The sequence below is a fragment of the Apium graveolens genome, chromosome 9, assembly GCF_009905375.1.
Source record: "Apium graveolens cultivar Ventura chromosome 9, ASM990537v1, whole genome shotgun sequence".
Taxonomy (NCBI): Eukaryota; Viridiplantae; Streptophyta; class Magnoliopsida; order Apiales; family Apiaceae; genus Apium; species Apium graveolens.
In genome coordinates, this window is record NC_133655.1 from 148,738,601 (window position 1) to 148,762,724 (window position 24,124).

Consider the following 24,124-nt stretch of genomic DNA (forward strand, 5'->3'; position numbering starts at 1 on the left):
TGTATGTATAGTTGATATGGCTGTATGTGTGTGTCAGTCCTTGGGTACGTGTGCCTGTGCTTGATTATTCCCAGTTGCCGCCGCCATCCCTCGCTATTCCGGCGAGGAGATTTTGGTGGTGCGTGGCTCGTGTTTGCGTATATAGCTGCCCTGTATTTTCTTTCGGTTCCTTGCGCATGCGGCGCTTATAGACGTTACTGTTGGCCCTATTTGTTTTGCATATTTGTAAATGAAGAATTATTATATAAATTTTTATTATACTTTTCTGCAGGATCGAATTTTGATGACTTTTATGAGATAAATAATAAAGTTATGCGGGAATTGTTAGTAATCAATCGGTGAAAATTTGTATGGAAACCCGAAATTAATCGGGCACCGACAAATTTTTACCGCCGTCTACGATGAGCCTCGGCGAGTCGACGGTGGACGGTGATGATCTAATTCTGAGTCCTAATACGAATAAAAATATAAAATGCGAATAATATTAGTAATTAAATAATGTCGGTGATTGGGATTCGTTCATTTGGATTGTGATTGGATTGTCATTATAATTGGGGTAAATTGATTTGACGTCGATATTGTGTTCGACGGGTAGTCCGATAAACAAAGGAAATGCTGTCCAATTTTCGAAAAAAAACTGAATTACGCAAATACAGAAATGTATCCGATGAATATCGGGACGTTGAGAGACTATATATATATATATGTGTGTGTTTTATATGAAACTTGATTGTACGATGTGATGAAATATTTTTCTAAATCAATAACCCTGATTTCGTAAAATAAAGAGTATGGGTATTTTCCGAAAATGAACACTGAACCGATTTTCGAGAATGTGAACTCTAATTGGTGTCTGTGTTATTCTAATATGAATAATTACGAGTCGGGTTTGAATATCGTTGGATAAGAATTAATATAGAGGATACGTCAAGCATACTTAGACGTCTAACATAGGGTATTTCGACCCTGTAGGTTATAGTCGGGAACCTGAAAGTGGACGATGGACTAAAGATAACCTAGTGGTCAGTCGACGAGCTCAGTAGAATTTCAACAGGAAGACCTGAGTGTTGAAATCGAATCCAATGGGATCTAGTGGTTGGACGTTAGAGCCTGAGCAGCAAAGTCGGCTCAGAGTTGATCAGTGATAGTTATAAAGCCTTGTAAGGCAAGTATTTCTGAACTTTTCTTCAAGATATATTACCAATGTTTTCGAACTATTTCATAACATGTTGCTATTATTAAACATAACTCCTATTTTATAATGCAAGTGCTTTAAACTATTTACCCTTGAATCCTGATTATTTCTTGATCTTGAGCCATAAGCCTTATTCTTTGTAAACCATCCTTTGTTGATCCTCAGATACCAAACGACACAGATATGATACTACACCCCAAATGTTTAACTACCAACCACCAAATACTGGAACAAAATTGTTTGAAAACACAGAAACTTCTATGCTCCAACCATTCCTTATAACATCGAATAACTATACCTTAAAAAATTATTACTGATCCAATACCTGATGTTTTTACAAACTGAAAACCGTTTCTTGTACATACCCTAATATACCCTTGAGATATCCATGAGTTTTCTTACGTTTTTATGCAATTGTTTAACCATCAACGAATATGATCTTGTTTTATTGAATCATATTGTTATCATATTGAACTGCTTCAGGATTGGATAGTTTTTATATATGTGGACCAAATTCCTGGTCAGACCATACCAATGGTCAAGTTAGGTCAATGTGTGCCTTGGATCCAGTAATTAGAGCAGTGCTGTGTGCTTGCTCGGGGTTAGTGCGTGACTGATCAGCAGCCTAACCTTGGTTTTTAAAACTTAAAATGAGTATTCAATTCTAATGATGAGTTAAAAAGAAACTTGATTCCTTTGAATCATCTCATTTGATCATTGTTTAACCTCAGTTATCACTATTATGCTTGCTGAGCTAGTTAGCTCACCCTTACGATTCTTTTATATATTTTACAGTTGAAAGGAATATGGGTGATAGTGAAGTTCCTCAGTCCAAAGTGCGGGTTAAGGTTCCAGATGAGTTGAATCGAGCTAGCAGAAGCTTCATGCGGTAGAGAGATAGTCAGATTGTAAGAATGATTTTATTATCAATTGTAAGTTAAATTAGTTGGGACTTGGTACGTTGTAATAAAAGTTAAAATTGTGGCTTGTTTTCATACTTTAACCTGTTGCGATCCGTGGTTATGTGAAACAGGGTCATTGACATTAATATTTTATGTACAGGTTTATATATTGTGAATGTGTTGTGGACCCCAAACTTCTGACCCGGGTTTGGAGGGCGCCACAGGTTGGTATCAGAGCTACAGGTTATAAGTCACTGAAACAAGCCTAGATTGTCTGGATTGGGTAGAGGGTTAGGATTAGGAATAGGAAATAGATAGATAAGATGTTGTGAGGATGAGTGCGACTATATAGTAAGTCTCAGCACGGTTCGTGTTGCGATTTGGGATCCTCAGCTTGCGACGTGAATTCCAGACAACGGCAATGGCAGACCTTGATTTCCTGGTGTTATTTGATCATTTGGAGCTTTCCGTTCGAGGATCGTCATCTTCTTTCAGATTGGATTTGTACCTTGTTCCTCCACCAGTATTAATGGTACTACCTTCTGTTATAACGATTGCACTTCTTCAAGCTATTTTACGCTACTTTTCTACCTCTTGATATGAGACTACCTACTCAAGAACCTCCATCTGTTTATTCTTGTTTCACTGGACATTCGGCTGTGAGCATATCACTTCAGTTTACCCTATATCCTGTTCTATACCCCCAGTTTAGAATTTGTTCTATGAAGCGATTGTACCTACGAGGATGGATTCGAGAGTTACAGTAAATGGTGAGCGCTTGAGATATAAATAAAGGTGAGAAGAAGTTTAGAGAAAGAATTTAAGTATTTCAGAGGATAGCTGTTATCGGGTTAAAAGAAGCCCTTAGTGACTAAGGCACCCATGAATAAGTATGGGATGAACTAGATGAATTTTGAAAGAGTAAGAGAGAAAAGCATAAACCTGGGATTTTTTTGAAATTAAATGATGATGATATGATAAATGCGATATGTAAAGTAGTAATGTGATGTGATACGAGCAAACTTTGTTCTATAAAATAGACTTGTTGACTATCAGATAGCATGTTCTACTTAACTACTGCAACGATAATGTCGGGAGTATTACCAGTATGGGAGCCTTAACGTGAAGCTACGAATAAGATAATGTGCGACAACAATTGAAGTTTCGTCGATTAAGGAAGGTAAGTGGACACGATGAAGGAGAAATGGTAGATTGAAGTGAATGGACCTTTATATGATCGTTCTATAAGTTTGGTACCTTGTTATAGGTCAGAAGGATAACAACCAACTCATATAGTAAGGACAACCAGGTTTGTGATTTTCTAAACTTTTTAAACAAGTTTTCGAAAAAGATTTTCCTTTACAAATTTCTAAAAGCCTTTTCGAATAAAATGATTTTTAAACATTGGTTGTCAAGTTACTACTTGAGTTTCTTGTTTGTTAGAAAGTCCGGATTACCTGGAAGAATGCTGTTTCAGACTTAGTATTGTTAATTCAGAGGACAAACTGATCCGCGATTAGGAAGAAGTTGATTATTCCTAACAGTAAAGTGCAAGTATTGTTCGATAAAATTTATAACAGAATCAGCGTACGGAGTAACTATACATTCAATTACTAGGACTATCATAGTTCGAAGAACTCATTGATTTAACAGAAGCCAGAGTGTGATCGAAGAAGATTGGAAAGATTTCCAGACCTCTCTAAAAGCAGAATATTATTAGCAAAAAGATCGTTATATCGAATGGTACATGGTTATTCTAAAAGAGAAATCTCGAAGTTACCTGATAAGGAACGCCATTACGATCGAATTATTAAAGTATTATCCGTGTGGGTGCGATATTAAAGACGCAAGACGTGACAAGTGGGAATCTACCATAATGCTTAATTTGCAAAAGCATTTCAGTGTACCCTCTAAAGTTGCTATATGATGCGATTGGGATGTGATCGAACAAGCTCGAAAGATGAATACAAGTGAAATGTGGATGGTGACCAATGGTATCGTTCTAGTTTTCAATATTACAGCGTATATTCCTTTTCAATTCCTAAAAATGTATGAACTTCTTTTCTCCAATGAACTCTTTTCTATGATATCGAAAAAGAGAGGATATTCCATTCCTTTCAAATTTATCTACTTCCCTCAAGTTTTGCTTTCTGATTGGGACAAACAGTGTTATGGTGAGACACTTTGTCAGAATGACGAAGAGTCGGGTGGGACGCCACCTAATCATGCGCTGTATGCCATATGGTAGGAAAGACTGGCCATCTTAAGTACCAATGTGGTTGTCTCATTCATATTCAAATCCTTACTTCTTCTTTCTTTTTAACTCTAAATTTTGTTGAATTATGAATCCTTCTAGTTGCTTCGTTGTACTGTCGTTCTTTGTAAGAATTTTTCAAACTGAAATCAATGAATTATGGACCAAGCGGGCAAAGTTCCATCTACTTCTCACGCATGGAAAGCAAACAAAGGCATATGACGAGAATTGCAAATCGCTAGCCCCAGTTAGGGATATACTAAGAACCAAGGGAATCTACTCCAAGGAGGAATACATCTCCGAGAATGAGAAATTGCGATTTTCCTGTGAAATATATTATTCAGAATATGAATGTGGTGATGTGAATGATTATTGTGAATACTTTATGCGTTAAAGTATTGGAAGATGTGAGAGCAAATTGATTGTTTAGCTCCTAAGGTTTTGTTGATAAGATGAATTATCCTGTTGAATTGATAAGATTAGGATCAAAGGACTAACAAGTCAAGAACGTAAAATTGTTGAATAAGTAAGCACCAATGGTGGAATTGAAATTTCTGGCAATAAATTGTGAAGAATTGATATCATGGAAGATAAGAGGATTTGATATTATTCTAAGAAATGGATTGACTACTAAAGCGTGATGACCAGACAGACCTTCGTGATGAAAAGATAATTATGAGGATGCTAAATGAGAAGATGAGGGGGTTCAGAAGATAAAAGAAGGTAAAGAGTTTGTTAATGATGATTATGATGATCAAGATATGAGCATTATGGTGATTACGGGATACATAAAAGTCAGAAGCAAACAAAATTTGAAGATTTAATAGCAATTAAGGAATTTCAAGATATGTTTTAGATGAGTTATCAACATTTCTTCCCGATAGAGAAAGGAAGCTCGTGATTGACTTAACGCCTGAGATGAAGCCAGTGACTACGGCCTTACCCAAAAAAGGCACCAGTTAAAATGAGGAAGTAGCAAAGTAGACGCAAGAGATATTTGAAGAAGAAGCGATTAGACCCAGCATATCCTATAAGGTGCACCAGTACTAAATGTTAATAAGAAAGATGGAAGTATGTGATTATGCGTCGACTAGCGAGAGCTCAACATGTTCACTATCAAGAGCAAGTATCTGTTACCTCGACCCAATGATTTGTTTGATCAAACGAAGGAAGCAAAGTACTTTTATAAGACTGATTTAAGACTTGGTATTTCACCAATTGAAGATAAACCTATGGATGTATCAAGGATAATTTTCAGAACTAAGTACTGTTCTCGTATTGTCATTTATATTAATTAATATACCAGTAATATTTGAACTGAATGGACAGCACCTTTAAGGAATATCCGAGTAAGCTATAGTTGTGATACTTAAAGTTAACGGAGGACCAGGCAAAACATTTAATGATAACTGGGAAGTGGGAAAAGAAAGAAGTTGTATGAAAATATAGTTCTTAGCATAAATAGTCAATGAAGAGAAGATCAAAAGAGATTCAGCAGAAGTTAAAATTACTATGAATGAAAAGAGACCAGAAACACCAACAAAAGTAAGAAGTTTTATCATGGATCGGTTACTATTGGAAATTTGTGTAAGATTTCGTGAAAATTGCAATATCTTGGACGAAGCTAACCAGGAAAAATAAGAAGTTTTGTGAAATGGAGAAGGATAAAGGGAAAGTTTTGCGGAGTTAAATGAAAGAATGGTTTCAGCACCTGTTTTATTAATTTAAAAAGTATCAAGGAGATTTGGTAGATAATGGTGATGCTTCTCATTAGGGAATAGGATGTGTGTTGATGCAGCACAATAGAGTTATTGTATATGCATCAAGACAACCGAAACCTTATGAGCAGAAGTATCCTACTTATAATTTGGGATTAATAGTAATAATATTCATTTTGAAAGATTTGGGAAACATGATATGTATGGAGAAAGGTGTAAGATCTATACGGGCCATAAGAGGGTGAAGTATGTATTCACGAGGAAAAGCAAAAATAGAGGGAAGCAATAACGGACATAGAAACTATACCGGAAGAATTTTCTATGGAATTTTAGAAGTTGGAATTGGGAGTCAGAGTTTATAATCCAAACAGGAGCAAGGATCAATAGTATGACCTTTCAGTCGAAGTTGTTAAGAGAAAGATAAGGAAATGTCAAAAGAAGATAATGGATCACGCTGTTAGCAGTAGTGAAAGGAAATTTATGCGCCCAGGAGAATGATCACGATATCCCCGGGTTCTCTTCCAGCACTTGGAAGTTACAAGTAGAAGAATTAAGAAATGAAATGCCACAGGGAATTGATAGTATAAGGTATATACTCTATTGAAGATATGCCAAAATATATGGAAATAAAAGAAAAACAGTGATAACCAAGTATAAGAAGGAAATTTCAAGATGGATCAAGAGGTGTTGGGCATATCAAAGAGTTAAGATGAAGTATTAGAATGCCTAGTGGATAAGGCAGATCCAGGAAGTGACTTTACAAGAGGCGAATCGTGAAGTGGGAGTTTAGCAAAACAACGAATAAGAATAAGTGACCCATATAAAGAATTAATTTCCTACGGGACCTAATTCAAGCAATATATTATATCTCGAGGATTAACTTAAGATCCGACCTGAGAACATATCAGAGAGTACGATTAAAGCGAGTTAAGAGCATTACAAGCTCTGGTGATATTATTTAAAATAACAAGTGTATCAGGCGATTATAAGAAATTAAGGATCATGGTGTATAAGGAGTACTTAGATAAGCAAATTGCATTTATTGATAACATTCTCAGCTACTCAAGGAATAAGAAAGTCTACGTGGGATGCCCAAGGTTTTTTCTCCAAAGATCAGAAGGAAAGCAACTATACGTTGAGTCTTCAAGAATGAAATTTTGACTAAGGTTGACCAAAGATTCTGAATCTATCCATTAACAACTACCTAAGCAAAGCCGTATGGTAACAGATGCCTTATGCCGACAAAAAGGATTAAATGTAATTAAGACCACCAAGAAATTAATAGACGAATGGGAAAAAGTTGAAAACGAGCACCGTCTAACATCCTTATGCGGAGAGTCAAAGTACGGAAATGATTTAGGAAATGTAAGATATGTTAAGAGATGAAGTTTTAAGAAAACACTAGAACGATCATTTATCATCAATGTCAGCTTTGGAATGCTACTTTACCAAGCCTCATGCGAACGCGAGTGTAAGTCCCCATTTTTATTGAGATAAAGTGAGAGAAAGGAAGTTGTTAAATTCTAAGTTAATTCTACACACAAAGAGCGTAGTGCTATTGGTTAAAGCAACTCGGAGTAGACAAAGAAAGAAGACGAAATTGTATTGAGAGAAAGTATGAGCATAGAAATAGGACCAGTAGTGTTAGTAAAAGTGTCGTCTTGAAAGAGATTGGATAAGTTTGAGTAGAAGGGACAAGCTAAGTCCTAAAATTAGTGAACCATTCGAAGTATTGATAAATGTAGATAAAGTTGTTCATAAATGATATGACCATCACACCCGTGTGTACACCCAATGTATTTTACTTGTCAATATTAAAGTGATAAGTATTAGGTTTGAATTAAGTGATTGATCAGGAGCCAATGGGGTTCTTGTCAAAGTTGTTCTGCATATAGTGATCAATTCAAATTCTTGATCGTCAAAGGCAAGTCCATGGAAATGAGTGCATACCTGTTGTGAGTACGTTTGAACCCTTGAGTAGAAGAGTCTACTTAGAAATTAGAGTCAGATATGCTTGACAAATATCCTCACTTGTGTAACTAGACCAGATTCTGAGGACAGAATCTTTTTAAGGGAGGAAGGATATAACAACTCGTATATTTTTGAATTATTTAAATATGTGATTATTATGGAAATTATTAAATCAAAAATGTGTATTGGTTTTTACCACTATGTGTTATTTGATTATTATCTATGAGTGATTTATGATGTACCGGGTTGTTCGCGTGATTAAATAAAGAATTGTATTGAATTGTTTCACTTTTAAAGTGGATTTAATGCAAAAAATTTTGTACAAATACTTAAAGGGTCTCTAAAATTGATTTTATGATTTTATAATTACAATAATTATTTTTAGGATTTTATAAAATTGATAAATTAATATTTTATTAATTATTTATCTTTAAATGATTTTCTTAAAGCTTTTATTTGCAAAATCCATATTTAATTCTATAATTCTTCAAAAATTATGAAACCCATATTTATTTAAGTTTGGAATATTCTGAGAATTTTAAAATTATTTTGGAAATTTTCGGGATTAGTTTCACGCGCTCGTTGTTTCATTTTATTGATAAAAGCGGGTATAAGTGACATTTCAAAAATTGTGTTAAAATTATGAAACTTACGTTTTTATTTACTTCGGGATATTTATAATATTATAAGATTATTTTCGTGATTTTCTGAATTTGTTTTAAACGCACCTCGGTTCCTTAATTGTGGAATACGGGTACAAACTGCGTTTCAAAGATGTTTTAAAAATTATGAAAATTTTATTCCATTAGTTTCGGGATCTTTAGAAAATTATAAGTCTATCTTGGAATTATTTCGATTAATATTCATTCACAAATTATACCGCTAATTAGATTAAAATGAAGTGGAAGTAGGCTTGCAGTCAGAATCAAGCCACGTGTCCTTTTATTTCTGGTACGTGGCAGCTGTTGAAGGTTGCACTTAATAAAAAAAAAGAAACAAAAACAACCAACAGGATGCCCCCTTCTTTCCACCGCTGTGGTCTCCCCCTATCTCCTCTCGGTTTCGATCTCTCTCTGGGAGGAATATGCGAACTTAGTTTTTTTTCTCTCTTCTTTGGGTTCATTTTCTTATTCCCCCGTGATTCCCCCTCCATCCTGACTTCTCTTCCCGGTGTTGATGCCTTCGTTTTTCTCTGGTAAGCCGCCGCCGGAGTTCCGGCCGGCTATGGCTTTTTCGGTGGTGTCTGTCTTGTATGTGTATGTATAGTTGATATGGCTGTGTGTGTGTGTCAGTCCTTGGGTGCGTGTGCCTGTGCTTGATTATTCCCAGTTGCCGCCGCCATCCCTCGCTGTTCCGGCGAGGAGATTTTGGTGGTGCGTGGCTCGTGTTTGCGTATATAGCTGCCCTGTATTTTCTTTCGGTTCCTTGCGCGTGCGGCGCGTATAGACGTTACTGTTGGCCCTATTTGTTTTGCAGATTTGTAAATGAAGAATTATTATATAAATTTTTATTATACTTTTCTGCAGGATCGAATTTTGATGACTTTCATGAGATAAATAATAAAGTTATGCGGGAATTGTTAGTAATCAATCGGTGAAAATTTGTATGGAAACCCGAAATTAATCGGGCACAGACAAATTTTTACCGCCGTCTATGATGAGCCTCGATGAGTCGACGGTGGACGGTGATGATCTAATTCTGAGTCCTAATACGAATAAAAATATAAAATGCAAATAATATTACTAATTAAATAATGTCGGTGATTGGGATTCGTTCATTTGGATTGTGATTGGATTGTCGTTATAATTGTTGTAAATTGATTTGACGTCGATATTGTGTTCGATGGGTAGTCCGATAAACAAAGGAAACGCTGTCCGATTTTCGAAAAAAAAACTGAATTACGCAAATACAGAAATGTATCCGATGAATATCGGGACGTCGAGAGACTATATATATATATGTGTGTGTTTTATATGAAACTTGATTGTACGATGTGATGAAATATTTTTCTAAATCAATAACCCTGATTTCATAAAATAAAGAGTATGGGTATTTTCCGAAAACGAACACTGAACCGATTTCCGAGAATGTGAACTCTAATTGGTGTCTGTGTTATTCTAATATGAATAATTATGAGTCGGGTTTGAATATCGTTGGATAAGAATTAATATAGAGGATATGTCAAGCATACCTAGACGTCTAACGTAGGGTATTTCGACCCTGTAGGTTATAGTCGGGAACCTGAAAGTGGACGATGGACTAAAGATAACCTAGTGGTCAGTCGACGAGCTCAGTAGAATTTCAACAGGAAGACCTGAGTGTCGAAATCGAATCCAATGGGATCTAGTGGTTGGACGTTAGAGCCTGAGCAGCAAAGTCGGCTCAGAGTTGATCAGTGATAGTTGTAAAGCCTTGTAAGGCAAGTATTTCTGAACTTTTCTTCAAGATATATTACCAATGTTTTTGAACTATTTCATAACATGTTGCTATTATTAAACATAACTCCTATTTTATAATGCAAGTGCTTTAAACTATTTACCCTTGAATCCTGATTATTTCTTGATCTTGAGCCGTAAGCCTTATTCTTTGTAAACCATCCTTTGTTGATCCTCAGATACCAAACGACACAGATATGATACTACACCCCAAATGTTTAACTACCAACCACCAAATACTGGAACAAAATTGTTTGAAAATACAGAAACTTCTATGCTCCAACCATTCCTTATAACATCGAATAACTATACCTTGAAAAATCATTACTGATCCAATACCTGATGTTTTTACAAACTGAAAACCGTTTCTTGTACATACCCTAATATACCCTTGAGATATCCATGAGTTTTCTTACGTTTTTATGCAAATGTTTAACCATCAACGAATATGATCTTGTTTTATTGAATCATATTGCTATCATATTGAACTGCTTTAGGATTGGATAGTTTTTATATATGTGGACCAGATTCCTGGTCAGACCATACCAATGGTCAAGTTAGGCCAATGTGTGCCTTGGATCCAGTAATTAGAGCAGTGTTGTGTGCTTGCTCGGGGTTAGTGCGTGACTGATCAGCAGCCTAACCTTGGTTTTTAAAACTTAAAATGAGTATCCAATTCTAATGATGAGTTAAAAAGAAACTTGATTCCTTTGAATCATCTCATTTGATCATTGTTTAACCTCAGTTATCACTATTATGCTTGTTGAGCTAGTTAGCTCACCCTTGCGATTCTTTTATATATTTTACAGTTGAAAAGAATATGGGTGATAGTGAACTTCCTCAGTCCAAAGTGCGAGTTAAGGTTCCAGATGAGTTGAATCGAGCTAGCAGAAGCTTCATGCGGTAGAGAGATAGTCAGATTGTAAGAATGATTTTATTATCAATTGTAAGTTAAATTAGTTGGGACTTGGTACATTGTAATAAAAGTTAAGATTGTGGCTTGTTTTCATACTTTAACCTGTTGCGATCCGTGGTTATGTGAAACAGGGTCATTGACATTAATATTTTATGTATAAGTTTATATATTGTGAATGTGTTGTGGACCCCAAACTTCTGACCCGGGGTTGGAGGGCGCCACATTAGGCCTGGAAGATGAAGGTCTGATGGTAGGTGCTGATGGTTGTTGTTGTGAGGATTGAGCCGGTTGGAAGTATGTTCTGATGGTAGGTTGAGTTGGTTGAGATTGAGAGGTGGTTGGTTGTGTAGTGGTTGGAGGTGCTGATGGAAGTTGGGTTGGTTGTATATCAGGATATGTAGCAGTATATGTGGCTGGGTCAGAGTTTACTAAAAACTGTTTGACTGATTATGGAATTTGAAGGGTTCTTAGAACAGTTTTCTTATTATCAATAGATAATAAGTCAGTAAATGCTCTCTTAGCAAGTTTAAATGGTGAAATCAACTCACTTGCTAGTTGGGGCGCATAAGAGTTACAAAAGCTGTAAATAAGTTGACAGAATCTAGCAAAATATACAATATTTCTATCTCCTATCATCCTATCCCCTATGAATCCTAGTACAACAGTAGCATAATTAAAGTGAGATTGAGTAATCAGAGCATACCCAATTTCCTGACTTAGGATAGGAATTGCATCAAAGTTTGAACATTTGTTTGCAAAAGTTCTGGTGATGCAGTCAAAGAAGAAACTCCATTCCCTCCTGATGTAGGGTCTCTTCAACTGCCCAAGCTTTGACAAACTTTTCTCATAGCCCAGATTGGCCATTAGCTGTTGAAGAGCTGTCTCCTCAACTGTTGAATAAGTGCAGTTTTCTGGTAATTGTAGTGCTTGGCGAATTGTAGCCACAATCACCACATGTTCATCCTCCCCTGTTGTGAAAATAATACTAGGGGACCTATTTGCTCCACCATCATCATACACACCACTCCTCCAAAACTCCAGCACTTGAGTTCTTAAGAGAGATTGAGGTTGGGTCAGTGCATACCCAATCTGGCTGTTAGCAAGGAAGTCCTGAATGAAATGAAGATCTGATGGGGCTTCATCCTTGCTGAGAATAGCTAAATAGTTGTTAGGAACAAACTTAGCTCCATTGAAAATAATGTCTTTTGGTTCCATTTCTGTAAGAAATAAGTGAGAGAATGGAGTGTACACAAGGTGTTTGATAAAAGGCCTGTAAGAAACTAGCTTCAGAGAATATTAGAGAGAGAAAATAAGAGATATTAGAGAACGAAAAGTAGGTAAAATATTATAAAATCTTTTAACTCCCATATATATACTCTCTTTATGACAACTGTTATGATTGAAGCAGAACAGACTTTAGACACCTGGAAGCATATCATTAGTCAAAACATTATTAGTGGGCACAGGTAATAAGCAGTAACAAATGTGCACATGGAGTGTTTCAAGGAAAACACGCTTCCCACTAACCAAATTGTAACACCCCTAGATCCAAGGTCGGGGATCCGGGTTGTCACGATCTTTCTTTCCACAATATCACTTAACTTAATTAATAATAAATAACCTCATGTTGTGACCCCACATTAACACACACTACAACACGTTATAGTCTCAGAGATGAAATTGAAATAAGTACAAGTCCTTGAATCCACATTTTAAAAGTTATTACAACCTAAAATGATTACTTGATAAGTTTACAGTTAACTGCCATTATCTGCCACAAGTTATAATTATACATAATTGATTCCAAAAAGTAGAATGCCTGATCTACAAATAGATCTACCTCTGCAGCTATAGCAGCTACAATATCAACGGGAAGACGCGGGACGCTTCCCACGCTCTTGCGCTGGGTCTGCTTGAGTCTGGCCATCTTTCCTAACTGTTGTTCTGTGATGAAGAAATGAAGCAACAGTGAGCATTACAGCTCGCAAGATAATATATAGTGTAAACAATAATGCAAGTATCTAAATGGATAACTTACTGGAAACCTTTATCAAGTGTAAGGTAATTACTTACTAGATATAAGCTTAAAGGAAGATGAAGTTACCAATTACTTCACTATGCTTATACCATTTTAGAAATCTACTTGAACTACCACTGTTCAAAGTATAATAAGTCTTCGAAGGTTCATTATATAATGAGACTACAATATAAGACTTGACTAGATTCAATCTTTGATATATTGTTTAAAGGAAATGAAGTTACGAGATACTTCATTTGATGGAAACATCATTATAACTGTTTGACCCTGTCAATGCTTCGGCAATCACCCATCCGTAGCCTTTCGATTGAAATGCTCCGGGTAGTGTTGCAGAAATATCCTAACTGGATGATGAACTCATTACAGGAGTTTTCCGCGCCAGGAAGACCACTTACGATGATCAGTCGCAGTAGTGCAACCCCACCATTTTCTACATGTAGAGGAAAACAATCGGATTTACTTGTCAACCGAACCCTGGATTCCTAAGAAATGGACCGTCTTAGCAGAACTTCCCGGCCATTTGGGCCAATATAATAAGGCTGGGCCGGTGCCACTCGACCACTTACGCCACTCCTAGTTCAGATGAAATCCATGACTCTGAAACGTAAAGCTCGTCCCCCCTTTGCCCAAGTAGAAACTTGTTGATACGGCCCCACCAAGAAGTCGTATCTAGTTGGAAAGGAAAACTCACCGATATTTCCCAGGAGATGCCTGTTAATGGATTAACTTGTTCTAAGAATTTTACTTCCCGAGTGTTGGGTAAGTAATCAAAAACTCTTTTATCAAAACAGCAACCTTGTTGCGAATATAAAAATACATGACGGAGCCGGATCCCACAAATTTTTGAGCGAGTATTTAAATCCCCTTCGAAAGGAAGATCTTAAATTTGAAAACGTGTTTTGGCATCCGCTCTAAGCTTCCAAAAATAGTTTTGATAAAGTTTGAAAATAATCTCTGGAAAATATTTAGAGTAAGAATGATTTGATAGTATCAATTATTTTCCGGATACTTGGCAATTATCGAAACATTATTCTTTAATAAAATAAAGAATATTATTTAATAAAATAAGCGGAATCATAAGTCCTTCAATGAATATTCAAAATAATATTCATTAAATAAAATGAGCAGAGTCATAAGTCCTCGAATGAATATTCAAAATAATATTCATTAAATAAAATAAAGTTATCGAATAAACCTTATTCGATTAATAGTTTTGAAAACTATATATATATATATAAATATATATATATATATTACACTCGGGAACATTGACTCCCGGTTTAGAAAATGTTCACCTTCGGGTCCCCTATACTAAGGGTATACGCATCTACTGCTTATCTCTAGCATAGGTATTATGCAACTTATAAGCATTTGAATCAACAATTAGATATCAAGATTTCGAAACAGGCAGGCATATAAATATCATATCACATGCTCCAATATATCGCAAGACTTTGCTAATAATAACCATGCACCTATCACAAGATAATGCATATACATATATACATCACAACAACAGTATAACGGGTAGAAAACTTGCCTGAGCGACTGGGAGTGGTAAAAGGCCTGGGGTGAGTCTGGTAACCTATAAACAACATATAAGTTGGAATTAAACCAAAGTCGCTTAAGAATCTAGACTTTAACCAATTAGACTCTAACGTTCACTTTTGCGCTTAACGATTCACTTAAGTCGCTCGAGTACCCTCGGCTCCACCATTTTTAATAAATTAATCATTAAGAATTTTAAGATGATTCTTTCGCGAGTACTCTACCAAGTGCCTAATCCACTTTACATAATTGTTTCATACTCCAATTAGTCATTTAAGGGCCTTAACCAAGGTTTCAAAGTAAGGCGAGGGGTAATGGTTCGTTCGTCAAACGCCGTTACTTAAAACGGTCATTTCTCCTAAACCGTACATCGGATTAAAGAGAACCACATATCAAAACGAAGATCGTAACATGAAATATCTAAATATGGCAATGGTCAGAATCTAACAGTGAGTTCACGGGTCCTGAAGTTAAGAACAAAAACAGTCTAAGGTAAATCGGGCATTACGACAGCTATGTTTACGCGATTACCAAATTTTAAACTACTCCAATCAATCCACAAATCAACCCACAATCAACATTACAACCAAACTCCATCCATAATTCACTACAACAGTCCCAGCATCTCAAGATTTTCCAATTTATACTACCCCCAAACATGAACTAAAAGCTATACTTATGTTCATTAACCAATAATCCAAGATTTACAACTCAAACTCATTACAAATCCAACCAAACTCTAAATATACAAGAATCATACTTTCCATGGACTATACCAATCATAACAAGCTCTAATATTCAATAATAAGGCTAGGGTAAGAGATTATACCTTCCTTGGTGAGTAGAAGTAACTAAGGAGCTTGAAACAACCTTTGAAAATCCTTACCAAAGCTATATCTAAACAAAAACACAAGAAAAGTTTCAAGTTCTTGAAAACATTATTCACTCTCTTCTTCAATGATTTATTACAAGCTATTGTGAAGGAAATGGAAGCTTAGATTCATAGGATAGCTATATCTAAGAATAAGGAACCTTGGATAATTACCTCACAATTTAACAAGGCTTGTATCTTGGTTTTGGATTTTCTCCTCTTTGAAAAGGTGAAGAGCCGAGAGCTTGATGTTCTTGAAAGGTGTTGTGAATATGATGTGTACTTGATGATCACTTAAACAAAACATCTAAGTAGATTTTACTTAGTGAAATAATGTAGCACTCGACGGATAAGAATTTTAGTCCCGACGGATAACTCATTATAGTCCCGACGGATGATTAACTTATTATCCATCGAGTGAGTAACTTATGTAATAATAAGTTTGTAGCACAGTGATGTATGCACCTTTGTATAGAATCTGTAGTAGCATATAAGTCATGTTGACATTAACTAGATATGCAGAATAGGTTGATTAATTGTACATAAGTAATGTCTTATAATTCTGTATAAGTGAAATGAAGTCAAGTGCCAAAATAGCTACCGACGGATGATTAACAAAGCCTTCGATGGATGATCAAATGACTATCAACGGATGTTTAACATAGCAGTCGACGGATGATCAATTAAGTCATCGACGGATGATCTGAAAGTCGACGGATGATCATATCAAGAATTCAAACATCAGTTGAACAGTAAAAGCTGACACACAGCCGTCGAGTTGTATACAAACACATTGTGGAAGCCCATTAACTGGTTAATAGAGGACGCAAAAGCAGCAAAGATTAAGACTGTTAGATTTTATATTTGTTCAGTCTTTTTGACTTTGTAATCTTGGTATTATATAAACCAAGAGAGTAACAAATAGAAAAATAACCGAGATAGCTGAGAAACACAAAACAGAGAAATCTTTGTAAGCAGAATCATCAGCATTTCCTGTATTCTCAGTAATTCTATTTTGTAAGCAGCTGTGAGCATTTCTGCACATAGAGTCCTCTCGATATATTATATATATCTATGGTGGAATTGTTTAAATCCACCAGAAAGTTTTTAAAGACTCTTGTTTTTAATTACCTATGTTTTGATTCAATTAAGTTTATATTCCGCATTGTGCTAATTAAAACATATATATCTATAATCGAGTTGAACATTTTTATTTCAAGAAAAAGGTTCAAGAATTCCATTCAACCCCCATTCTGTAATTCTTGCTACATTGTTAAGGGACTAACAATTGGTATCAGAGCAAGCTCTTAATCCACAAAGAGTTTAAAGATCAAAACAATTCAGCAAGATGAACAAGAAAGATGTTGGAGTCAAGATTCCTTTTCTTGATAAAGATAATTACCATCATTGGAAGGTAAAGATGCATCTTCATATGCTTTCTCAAGATGAGGCCTATGTGGACTGTATAGAAAGAGGCCCTCATGTTCCAATGAGAGCTGCTACAGTAAATGAGCCATCTGTTCCAAAGCCAAGGCATGAATGGTCTGATCCTGACATTGAACAAGTCAGGAAAGATAAAAAGGCCATGAACATTATGTTCAATGGTGTTGATGCAGACATGTTTGATAACATCATCAACTGCAAAACTGCCAAGGAAGTTTGGGACACAATACAGATAATCTGTGATGGCACTGAGCAAGTTAGAGAAAATAAAATGCAGCTCCTGATTCAGTAATATGAGCATTTTCACAATGAAGAAAGTGAGTCACTCACTAACATTTTTAGTAGATTCCAAAAACTACTAAATGCTCTTAAGTTGCATGGAAGAGTCTATCAGACTAAAGACTCCAATCTGAAATTTCTCAGATCTCTTCCAAAGGAATGGAAACCAATGATAGTCTCATTGAGAAACTCACAAGATTATAAGGAGTTTACTTTGGAGAGACTGTATGGCATTCTGAAGACCTATGAGTTTGAGATAGAGCAGGATGAAAGAATGGAGAGAGGAAAAAAGAAAGGAGGATCCATTGCACTAGTTGCTGATCTGGAAAAGGAGAAGGAAGTGAAGATGGAAGCTGTAGAATCAACTTCAAAGGTCTGTGAGAATAAGGGTAAGGGGCTAGCTGAAGAAAGTGAAGAATCATTGAGCCAAGATGACATGGACGACATTGATGAGCACCTAGCATTTCTTTCAAGGAGATTTTCCAAGCTCAAGTTCAAAAAGAACTTTGGAGCAGCCAAGCCAAATAGAAACATGGTGGATAAGTCAAAATTCAAATAATTCAAATGTGGCTTGGCAGGGCATTTTGCAAATGAGCGTAGAAAGTCAGATTCCAGTAAGAAAAGGTTTGAGTCTGTAGATTATAAGAAAAAATACTTTGATCTACTCAAACAAAAGGAAAGGGCTTTTATTATACAAGAAATGACTGGGCAGCAGATGGTTTGGATGAAGATGAAGATGTCAGCTATGTCAATCTAGCCCTAATGGCCAAGTTTGATGAAACAGAGACAAGTTCCTCAAGCAATCAGGTAATCACTACAAACCTTGCACATTTATCTAAAGCTGAGTGTAATGATGCCATAAATGACATGTCTACAGAATTATATCATTTGCGTGTTACACTTAAGTCTCTCACTAAAGAAAATGCTAAAATCAAAGAAAACAACTTGTTTTTAAGTGAGAGGAATAATGTGCTTGAGTCTCAGTTTGTTGAGTTTGAGAAACTAAAAATTGAGTGTAAGATTGCCAAGGAGGAATTAACTGAGTCCTTGAAAAAGGAAGAAATTTTGAAGAAGCAGCTCGAGCGTGAACAAGAGGTGATTAAAGCATGGAAAACATCCAGGGATGTTCATGCTCAAATCACCAAAGTTCAAGGAATTAAGTCTTTTTGTGATGAAGCCTGGAAAAAGAATAAAGAGAAACTAGAGCCTATTTTGGTAGATGGGTTGCTGACAGATGTAGACTCGATGGATGATGAGGACTATCCGTCGGATAACAAAAAGTGTTATCCGTCGAATGATAAAAATCCTCATCCATCGGCTATAAGCAAACCCATTAGCAAAGCCAAATTAATCAAGCTAAATGATAAGTATGGGTCTATTTCCAAGAACTTTGTTTCAAGAGAGTCAAGTCAAGCTAAGAAAGTGAAAAAGGCTAATGTTGGTTACATGAATGTCAAACAGTTAAGTGACAGACTTGAGAAAATAGAGGTAAAAACAGAGACTAAAAAGAAAAACAATAGGAATGGTAAAGTAGGGATTAACAAACACAATAACTACACACCTGATAAATATACTCCTAGAAAAATCTGTGTCAAGTGTGGTAGTGTAAATCATTTGTCGGTTAATTGCAAATCTGCCATGCCTACTCCCATGTCTGTTCAGCCTCAATTTCCTAACATGAATGCCATGCCTCCCATGCCTGTTAATGCTATGCCTACACAGAATATGAATGCTCAGTTAGCTAATATGCCATTTGCACCTAATCCATATTATGCTGCATACAATATGCCTCAAATGCCATTTAGCAAGCCTTACTGGAATAACATGTTTGCACCAAGCATGCCATTTCCTGTTAGCCATAACATGCATGATAATTCTGTTGCAGTTAGTGGTTTCAAAGGTACAACCAAATTGACTAAGGAAGAATGTGAAATTTCTAAGTCAAATGAAATAAAACCTAAGAAACAGAAGAAGAAAGCTAACAAGGCAGGACCCAAGGAAACTTGGGTACCAAAATCAACTTGATTTGATTTTGATATGTGCAGGGAAACAGAAAGAATCTTTGGTACTTGGATAGTGGTTGTTCAAGACACATGACTGGTGATTCTACCGTGCTCACAGAGTTTAAGGAGAGAGCTGGCCCAAGTATTACTTTTGGAGATGACAGTAAGGGTTATACTGTGGGATATGGCTTGATTTCGAAGGATAATGTCATCATTGAAGAGGTTGCCTTAGTGGATGGTCTCAAACACAATCTGTTAATTATCAGCCAGCTTTGTGATAAAGGCAACTCAGTAACCTTCAATAAAGAAGCCTGTGTTGTGACTAACAATCAAAACAACAAAGTGGTTCTCACTGGTGTGAGAAGAGGAAATGTGTATCTAGCTGACTTCAACTCAACTAAAGCAGAATCTGTAACTTGTCTTCTCAGTAAAGCAAGTCAAGATGAAAGTTGGTTGTGGCACAAGAAGCTATCCCATTTAAACTTCAAGACCATGAATGAGCTGGTAAAGAAAGAGCTAGTTAGAGGCATTCCTCTAGTGGAGTTTACAAAGGATGGACCGTGTGATACCTGCCAAAAAGGGAAGCAGATCAAAGCATCATTCAGGAAGAAACTTGATTCAGCAATTGAAGAGCCTCTGCAACTGCTTCACATGGATCTGTTTGGACCAGTCAATGTATTGTCAATTTCAAAGAAAAGATTTTGCCTAGTAATTGTAGATGATTTCTCAAAGTTCTCTTGGACATATTTCCTAAAGTCTAAAGATGAGGCTAGTGAAATCATCATCAATCACATAAGGCAAGTTAACAATCATCCTGATTTCAAAGTTAGAATTATCAGGAGTGACAATGGAACTGAGTTCAAGAACTATGTCATGAGAGCATTTTGTGAGGAAAATGGGATCTTGCATGAATTTTCAGCAGCAAGGACTCCACAACAGAATGGAGTAGTGGAAAGAAAGAACAGATCTCTTATTGAAGCTGCAAGGACAATGCTTGAAGAATCAAAATTACCAACATGTTTCTGGGCTGAAGCTGTAAACACTGCATGCTACACTCAGAACATCTCTCTGATTAATCAAGCAAGATGCATGACTCCTTATCAATTGTTCAAGAATAAGAAGCCAACTCTAAACTTTCTTCATGTCTTTGGCTGTAAATGCTATATTCTGAGAAATCAAACTGATCAAAATGGGAAGTTTGATGCTAAAGCAGATGAAGGAATTTTTGTTGGATATACTGTTGGTAAAGCATATAGAGTCTACAATCTAAGAACCAACATTGTTGTGGAATCTATACATGTTATGTTTGATGATAAAAAGATTGAAGGACTGAGAGATGGAGATTACCATGATAGCCTCAAATTCGACAATGTTGAGATGGTCAGTGATGGAAGTGATGATGAAAGTGATCAAGAAACAGTGTCTAAGGATAATGCAGACAAATCTACCACCAATGAAGCACAAAACTCAACATCCGTTGAGTTGCAAAATACCTCATCCATCGGAAGGCAATCTGTGTTATCCGTCGGTAGACAACCTGCCTCATCCGTCGGTACTCAAGATTCACCATCCATCGGGTTATCAAAAGGAGCAGGAAGTCAAGGCAGATCACCCATAGAAAGTACCCCTTTCTTAAATCAAAGATCCACAAACTCAGGGGGAGTTTCTAGCAATCAAAACTCAATCACACATCAGGACAACATTGAGGTCTCTTCATCTAGAGCTAATCTACCTCAACCAAGGAAATGGACAAAAGATCACCCCTTTGAACTGATTATTGGTGATGTTTCTTCTAGAGTTCAAACCAGGAGAGCAACTCAAGAAGAATGTCTATACAGCAGCTTTCTGTCAAAGGAAGAACCAAAGAAGGTAGAAGAAGCCTTGTTAGATCCTGATTGGATTTTAGCTATGCAGCAGGAGCTAAACCAATTTGAAAGGAATAAAGTATGGAAGCTGGTACCCAAGTCTAAAGAAAAGAATCCAATAGACACCAAATAGGTATTCAGAAACAAGATGGATGAAAATGGCATAGTAGTAAGGAACAAAGCCAGATTGGTTGCTAAAGGCTATTGCCAGCAAGAAGGAATAGATTTTGATGAAATATTTGCTCCTGTTGCAAGACTTAAAGCCATCAGAATCTTCTTAGCCTATGCAGCCCATGCCAATTTCAAGGTCTATCAAATGGATGTCAAAAGTGCCTTTCTGAATGGAGATTTGGAGGAAGAAGTGTATGTTAGTCAACCTCCTGGCTTTGAAGATCCAAATTTTCCAGAGTATGTCTATTATCTACTGAAAGCACTTTATGGACTGAAGCAAGCACCTAGAGCCTGGTATGACACTTTATCAAAGTTCCTTTTGGAAAATCACTTCACAAGAGGTTGCAGAATTGACAGAAAAAGCACAACAGGAACTTGTCAATTTCTAGGAAACAAGCTTGTGTCATCAGTAAAAAGAAAAATTCTGTTTCTACCTCTACAGCTGAAGCTGAATATATTGCTGCTGGCAGTTGCTGTGCACAGATTTTATGGATGAAAAATCAATTGCTAGACTATGGTTTGCAAGTTGAGAGGATTCCTATTTTCTGTGATAACACAAGTGCAATTGCCATCACTAAAAATCCAGTACAACATTCAAGGACAAAGCACATAGACATCAAGTACCATTTTATAAGGGAACATGTAATGAATGGTACTGTAGAGTTACATTTTGTTCCAAGTGAGAAGCAACTTGCAGATATATTTACCAAGCCACTGGATGAATCCACCTTTTCTAGGTTGGTAAGTGAGTTAGGTATGCTTAATTACTCTTGAATCTATTTGAGTTATTTTGCAAGTTGATAAGTAGCTAGAAATTTAACTGATTTTTAGTCTTGAGTGAAATTTTGGCTAAGTCAAAATTTGCATCTCGACGGATGACCATTATCCATCGAGTTGAGTCATCCGTCGATATACTATGTGCAAATAAAAATCAATTACTTTTCTGGAATCTTTTAAAACTCGACGGATAACAGCTTATCCTCATCCGTCGAAGTGTCTAAATCTTAACCGTTAATTCCCTGAACATTATCCATCAAGTATACTTACAGTTTGTAAGCATTACACAACGGATAATGGGTGGAATTTTTACAGTTTATTTTTGAATGGCTATTTTAGGCAATTTGTATTGGGTAATTTACTTTTCTTTATTATTTTCATCCATTGTTTTTGAGGAAGTATAAAAGCTTATTTCATTCCAATTATTTTCTTTTATCATTCTCAAATTCAACTACTTTTATTTTATTCTCTCTCAAAAAAATATCCTCTTTCTCTTCAAGCTTTCATTCTCTAACAATGGCACCTGTAGTAAAGATCATGTCTCAGACTGGGTTCATTTATGAGAAGAACAACTTCACTGCTTTGGTCAATAAGGGTATTCAGCAATCAGAAGACTATCACAAGATGATGGACTTCGTGAAGAACTGCAAGTTAAGTTATGCCATGCTTGAATCACCCACAGTTTACTGTGAAGTTGTTGAAGAGATGTGGACCACTGCAAACTACAACTCTACTGACAAAACCATCACTCTAACTATCAAAGGTAATGAGTTCTGTATCAATAGTGATGTAATAAAAGCATGTTTCAAAATTCCTGATGATAATGTAACTTCACCACACGCTGACACTGATATTATCAATATGCTTAATTCCATGCATTATGCACTTCCTACTAATAAGCTAAGTGAGATTAGAATATTAGGTCTTAGGAAGGAATGGAGTTTCATGTGTGATGTTGTGACTAAAGTTTTCTCTGGAAAGGTCAGTAATTTTGATTATGTGAACATTTCCATGATTAACATGCTATACATGCTAGTTACAAATAAATTTTACAATCTCAGTGACCTTGTCTTGTATGAGTTAGGTTTTAAACTAGGTGAGTTAGCCAAAAGGGGAAAGAATGTATATTATGCTAGATTTTTCATGATATTGGCTAACCATCTTTGTCAAGAGATTGTACTTGAGAACCCAAACAACAAAATTAGCTTGTTGGGTTCAAGAGAGAAGAATCATTGCATATTTGAACAGAGCCAACCATCATAGGGATGTGCCAATGTTCTACTTTCCTGTAATGCAGACACCTCAGGTAAGTGAGGTAAGTTCATTCATACCCTCAACTATTCCAATCTTCTCAATTGCTTTGAGTTCAGGAGTAGCTATGACAACTGTGACAATGACCAAACAGTTGCCTACCAAAGCTGCCAAATCAACTACAATTTCTAAATCCAAGTCAAAGAAAACCCCCTCTGGTATCTCTCAAAAGGTACCAGTTGAAAAATCTACCAAAACCAAAGAGGGGAGTGTGAAGGAGGGTCAGTTAGGTGAGGGAAGGGGTGAACATCAAAGAAACCCCAAGGATAAGGTTGGAGAGTTGAGTGAATCCCAGCCTAGCCACACTGCAGTTTCCCAACAAACTGCAGTGCTTAAAAAGGACAAAAGCTCACTTCTAGCTGCATCCTCCCAAAAGGATGTGGCTATTGAACAAAGCTCTCAGCCAAGAGCACAGGCCAAAAGGGTT